The sequence below is a fragment of the Triticum aestivum genome, chromosome 6A, assembly GCF_018294505.1.
Source record: "Triticum aestivum cultivar Chinese Spring chromosome 6A, IWGSC CS RefSeq v2.1, whole genome shotgun sequence".
Classification (NCBI taxonomy): domain Eukaryota; kingdom Viridiplantae; phylum Streptophyta; class Magnoliopsida; order Poales; family Poaceae; genus Triticum; species Triticum aestivum.
In genome coordinates this window covers 618,510,998-618,517,988 of record NC_057809.1, presented here as the reverse complement: position 1 = coordinate 618,517,988, position 6,991 = coordinate 618,510,998, and positions in this window count along the sequence as shown.

Below are 6,991 nucleotides of genomic sequence, written 5' to 3'. Positions count from 1 at the left end.
TCTATATATTCACACATGTATTATGTTTCTGGTTAATACAATTCTAGCATGAGTAATAAACATTTACCATGATATAAGGAAATAAATAATAAGTTTATTATTGCCTCTAGGGCATATTTCCTTCAGTCTCCCACTTGTACTAGAGTCAATAATCTAGATTACAAAGTAATGATTCTAACACCCATGGAGCCTTGGTGCTGATCATGTTTTGCTCGTGGAAGAGGCTTAGTCAACGGGTCTGCAACATTCAGATCCGTATGTATCTTGCAAATCTCTATGTCTCCCACCTGGACTAGATCCCGGATGGAATTGAAGCGTCTCTTGATGTGTTTGGTCCTCTTGTGAAATCTGGATGCCCCTGCCTCCGTATATAAAGGCTCAAAGGGGGGGGGCGCCAAGAGGAGGCGCGCCAGGAGGAGTCCTACTCCCTCCGGGAGTAGGACTTCCCCCCCTTTCCTAGTTGGAATAGGATTCCCGGAGGAGAGAGGGGAGGAAGGGGGGCCGGCCCCCTCTCCTTGTCCTATTCGGACCAAGGGAGGGGAGGGGCGCGCGGCCCATCTCTCGCTGCCTCTCCTCTCTTCCACTAAGGCCCACTAAGGCCCATACATCTCCCGGGGCGTTCCGGTAACCTCCCGGTACTCCGGTAAAATCTCGATTTCACCTGGAACACTTCCGATATCCAAACACGAGCTGAAAAACTGCCAGAGAGGCTCCATGGGTGTCACAAAAGAACAGGTGGGAGAGAGGCTCCGATATCCAGATTTCACAAAAGAACCAAGCACATCAAAAGACACTTCAATTCCATCCGGGATCTAGTCCAGGTGGGAGACATAGAGATTTGCAAGATACATACGGATCTGAATGTAGCAGACCCGTTGACTAAGCCTCTTCCACGAGCAAAACATGATCAGCACCAAGGCTCCATGGGTGTTAGAATCATTACTGTGTAATCTAGATTATTGACTCTAGTGCAAGTGGGAGACTGAAGGAAATATGCCCTAGAGGCAATAATAAAGTTATTATTTATTTCCTTATATCATGATAAATGTTTATTATTCATGCTAGAATTGTATTAACCAGAAACATAATACATGTGTGAATACATAGACAAACAGAGTGTCACTAGTATGCCTCTACTTGACTAGCTCGTTAATCAAAGATGGTTATGTTTCCTAACCATGGACAAAGAGATGTCATTTGATTAACGGGATCACATCATTAGTTGAATGATCTGATTGACATGACCCATTCCATTAGCTTAGCACCCAATCGTTTAGTATGTTGCTATTGCTTTCTTCATGACTTATACATGTTCCTATGACTATGAGATTATGTAACTCCCGTGTGCCGGAGGAACACTTTGTGTGCTACCAAACGTCACAACGTAACTGGGTGATTATAAAGGTGCTCTACAGGTGTCTCCAAAGGTACATGTTGGGTTGACGTATTTCGAGATTAGGATTTGTCACTCCGATCGTCGGAGAGGTATCTCTGGGCCTTCTCGGTAATGCACATCACTTAAGCATTGCAAGCATTGCAACTAATGAGTTAGTTGCGGGATGATGTATTACGGAACGAGTAAAGAGACTTGCCGGTAACGAGATTGAACTAGGTATTGTATACCGACGATTGAATCTCGGGCAAGTAACATACCGATGACAAAGGGAACAACGTATGTTGTTATGCGGTCTGACCGGTAAAAGATCTTCGTAGAATATGTAGGAACCAATATGGGCATCCAGGTCCCGCTATTGGTTATTGACCGGAGACATGTCTCGGTCATGTCTACATTGTTCTCGAACCCGTAGGGTCCGCACGCTTAAGGTTTCGATGATAGTTATGTTATGAGTTTATACGTTTTGATGTACCGAGGTTGTTCGGAGTCCCAGATGTGATCACGGACATGACGAGGAGTCTCGAAATGGTCGAGACATAAAGATTGATATATTGGAATCCTATGTTTGGATATCGGAAGTGTTCCGGGTGAAATCGAGATTTTACCGGAGTACCGGGAGGTTACCGGAACCCCCCGGGAGATGTATGGGCCTTAGTGGGCCTTAGTGATAGAGGAGAGGCAGCCAGAGATGGGCCGCGCGCCCCTCCCCTCCATTGGTCCGAATAGGACAAGGAGAGGGGGCCGGCCCCCCTTCCTCCTCTCTCTCCTCCGCGAATCCTATTCCAACTAGGAAAGGGGGGAAGTCCTACTCCCGGAGGGAGTAGGACTCCTCCTGGCGCGCCTCCTCTTGGCCGCCCCCCCCCCCTTGAGCCTTTATATACGGAGGCAGGGGCACTCCCTAGAGACACAAGTAGATCCACGTGATCATATTCTTAGCCGTGTGCAGTGCCCCCTTCCACCATAGTCCTCGATAATATTGTAGCGGTGCTTAGGCGAAGCCCTGCGACATTAGCACATCAAGATCGTCACCACGCCGTCGTGCTGACGGAACTCTTCCCCGACACTTTGCTGGATCAGAGTCCGGGGATCGTCATCGAGCTGAACGTGTGCTAGAACTCGGAGGTGCCATAGTTTCGGTGCTTGATCGGTCGGGCCGTGAACACGTACGACTACGTCAACCAAGTTAACGCTTCCGTTGTCAATCTACAAGGGTACGTAGATCACACTCTCCCCTCTCGTTGCTATGCATCACCATGATCTTGTGTGTGCGTAGGAATTTTTTTGAAATTACTACGTTCCCCAACAGTTTCATGATTTTTTCAACGGTCACTTAGAGTTGTTTCATCTCAACTTCGGTACGATGACGCTACTACCAAAGAAAGAAGAGGCAATTCGGATAGAGCAATTTAGGCCTATCTGTCTAATGAATGTGAGTTTTAAAATCTTCACAAAGGTTGGAACCAATAGATTGACGCAGATTGCTCAAGACGTGGTCCAACCAAGTCAGAGGACGTTCATGCCGGGGCGACACATACTAGAAGGGGTGGTCGTCTTGCATGAAACGATCCACGAGATCCACTCGAAGAAACTAGATGGGGTTATCTTCAAAGTGGATTTTGAAAAGGTGTATGATATAGTCAAGTGGCCTTTTCTTCAGCAGGCAATGCGCATGAAGGGTTTTAGTGAAGCCTGGAGGAACCAAGTAGATACCCAAGTCCAGAAAGGTAGTGTTGGAGTCAAGGTGAATGATGACATCGGTCATTATTTCCAGACTCATAAGGGGTTGAGACAAGGGGATTCCATGTCTCCTCTTCTGTTTAATATTGTGGCTGACATGCTAGCTGTCCTTATTGGTAGGGCCAAGCAGCGTGGCCATGTAGAAGGTTTAGTTCCTCATCTAGTCAATGGAGGGGTATCCATTCTACAATATGCAGATGACACTATTCTTTTCATGGAACATGACATGGCTAAGGCACGTAATATGGAACTCATCTTATGTCTCTTTGAACAATTGTCTGGGTTAAAACTTAATTTTCATAAGAGTGAGTTGTTCTGCTTTGGGAAGGCCAAAGACGAGGAACACACTTATAGACAGTTGTTCGGATATGAATTGGGTGCTTTGCCATTCAATTACTTGGGCATACCGATCCATCATCGTAAGTTATCCAATAAAGAATGGAAGTGTATTGAAGAACGAATTGAAAAAAAAACTCAGCTGCTAGAAGGGCAAGCTTATGTCATATGGAGGTAGACTAGTCCTGATTAACTCGGTATTGACTAGTATGCCGATATTTTTACTCTCGTTCTTCGAAATTCCGAAAGGAGTTCAAAAACGTCTTGATTTCTTTAGATCTCGTTTTTTTGGCAGTCTGATGAGGCCAAGAGGAAATACCGTCTTGCGAGATGGGATATTCTGTGCCGACCTAAAGACCAAGGGGGTCTCGGTATTGAGAACTTAGAGATTAAGAATAAATGCCTTATGAGCAAATGGCTTTACAGGCTCGAGACAGAGCCAGAGGGTATGTGGTCACAAATCTTGCGCAATAAGTATCTACAATCCAAAACATTAGCCCAGGTTACCATGAGACCGACAGACTCGCCATTCTGGAAGGGACTTATGCGAACGAAGGACTTGTTCTTTCGTAGGGTCAAATTCTTGGTTGGCAATGGGATGTCAACAAGATTTTGGGAGGATACGTGGTTAGGAGAGGCACCTCTGGCCGTCCAATATCCCACCTTTTATAATATTGTGCGACGTAAGGAAGATTACGTAGGCACAGTTCTTCAAACTATTCCCCTGAATATCCAGTTCCGACATGCGTTAGTTGGTGAGCGATGGAATGCTTGGATGCAGTTGGTTCGGAGATTGATAGAAGTTCAACTCTTGGACCAGCCGGATTCGATACAATTGAAGTTAGCTAAGAATGGGATTTTTACGGTGAAATCTTTCTATTTGGATTTGATTAATTCTGGCCCAATCTCAAGGTCATTACACATATGGAGGGTTAAGGTTCCTTTGCGGGTTAAAATTTTCATGTGGTTTGTCCACAAGCAAGTGATACTCACAAAGGACAACTTACTCAAAAGGCGATGGGTAGGGAGTTCACGGTGCTGTTTTTGTGATCATGATGAAACAATACAACACTTATTTTTTGAATGCCCACTTGCCAAACTTCTTTGGAGAACGATTCATATAGCTTTCAATATTAATCCTTCAGTTGATATTGCATCGTTGTTTGGGACGTGGTTAGCTGGGGTTGAACAGATTATATCGGCTCCTATTCGGATTGGAATATGTGTGCTATTATGGACTATATGGAATTGCAGGAATGATGTGATTTTTAACAGACAACACTCTTTAACTTTCTTGCAGGTTATCTTCAGAGCTACAGCTTGGATCCGTACGTGGTCCTTACTCACTCCTATGGACTCCAGGGAGCTTTTGATTACTGGGTGCAACCAATGGGAGATGGTAGCTCGGGCTATATTCAACCGGTTCGGATGGCGCTCGCACAATAGGATAGGAGTCTAAGGAGCTTATCCCACATATCACCGTATCGGCTACTTGTGTCAGCATGTAATTTTCTTTTTTGTTTTGCTCCGTTTGCGAGCTGTCAGATATTTTTTGTTGATACTGAGTGGATTTCTAATAAAATGGCTGTATGCATCTTCATGATGCAGAGGCCGGGGGCTCACCTCCATTTCCAAAAAAAAAATGCTTATAGCGTTTTGCACTGTAATATATGCTTGCTATCACAGTAGATTCTAACTTTCAAAATCACTTGCAGTGCTACTCTCCGGATGCTTCGGTAGCAGGATGCTGGATAGACACACTTCATCTCTTGGTTAATGAGCTCAAGAAGCTGCTACCCTTCATGATTGTGTTCTGTTGGATGTTACCGGAGAGTCTTCTGTTGTTGGTTCAAGAATAAAACCCTGTACAAGTTAAATCATCTTTGTAGGTTATAAGAATTGTACCAGCAAAGTTGCATGTTGGATGCTAACCAGGCCCTAGGCACGCTGCCACTTCAGTTACTAATCCCATGCAGTCGTTTAAAGAACCGATGTATAGTCTTTGCCTTACAAAGGAAATTACTGAGATTTCTGTGTACGTCATTGAGTATGATGTTACAAATTCCTGTCCTCAGGCATCTTCTTGTGTGGCAATCTGCTGACGTGTCCATGAAGGCACATGTGCTGACGTGTTGTCTATGGTGTTTGTTGTTGTCTTTCGCTGAGTAGGTTCATCACGGCCATAATAATTTGCACTTTGCAAACTATCTGTAATCAGCTGCAATAGAAGTGTGTTCAGTTAGTTCTTGAAACATTCGGCACAAGCCTGACAAAGCAAGCTTTTTGTGCCACTATTATAGTTGGACCATAATAATCCAAGTTGCCAGAAATGATCAATTTGCTATGTTTTTCTAGTTTTTGCATTGGTTGTTGTTTCTCATAGAGAGCCTTGTTCTTGGCTTCTTGCTGACATTTTGAAGACCTTCCATGTCTTTTGGCTAGAGATGCACCGTTGAGTTGATGATGCGTGCTGGCTTGATCATGGTCTCCGTACTAAATGATGATGCGAAGCGATTTTGCCGAGGCTGCAATCTCAAAAGTTTTTTGTTGTTTTGGTAATTGATGGGTGCTTATGGTTGCTGAGATGCAAGGACTGCTTCTTCTTTAAAAAACAAATTGGCTACTGCCACTGCGAGAAGGCTAATGAACATGTTAACTGTGTAGGCTGGGAACCCTCTGCAGTGATGGGTCTCTCTCGCTCTCTGTTTTCCGTGGACACACACAAACAGTGATGCCCGCTTCAGAGTTTCAGACAAGAAACAGAGTACTGAAAACAAAGGAGACAGTACTACAACCGTACAACGAATGCCTGAATCTCAACATTTATACTACGTAGAAGATTTAGTTGCCAACACAACCGACTTCAACACATTCTGTTCCCTCAAAAACACACACACACACACACATTCTGTCACGTGTTGCACGACGCTGTACTTATGCACATTTGTACCTTTCACACCTATGCACTTGTTCGACTCAATGGCACAAATCTGGACAATTCGACTCCCGCTAAAGATCCAGATTTTTCTTTGGCAATGAATCCGGGGCCGGGTACCTTCAGGGTGGAGATCCTCAAGAGGAATGGTCCCGGGGATGGTACTTGCCCATTATGCGAGACTACTGAAGACTCTAATCACATCTTCTTCGAGTGCGCTTTCGTGCAATTTCTTTGGAGTTGCTTTCGTGAGGTGGTTGGCCGGCGTTGGTGTAACAGCAACTTCCCCGGCCTCTTTGAGGAACTTCAGGTTTCCGCGCAACAATCCCGTCACATTAGGTGGCTGGGTATTGGGTTGCTTGCGTGGACGCTCTGACGGTTTGCGATAAGCTAGTGGTTCAGCGTGCACCTCTCCGACGATTTACTGACGTGATTTTCAAAATGTGTGGATATTTACAACTTTGGCGGCCGCTTAGCCGTCCGCCGGATCAGGACACCGTCGGCATCTTCGTTGCTGATCTTCATGCGCTGGCTCCTCCGATCCCCCTCCACCTCCAAAGCCGGATTGGCCCTTGGGACTCGGTACG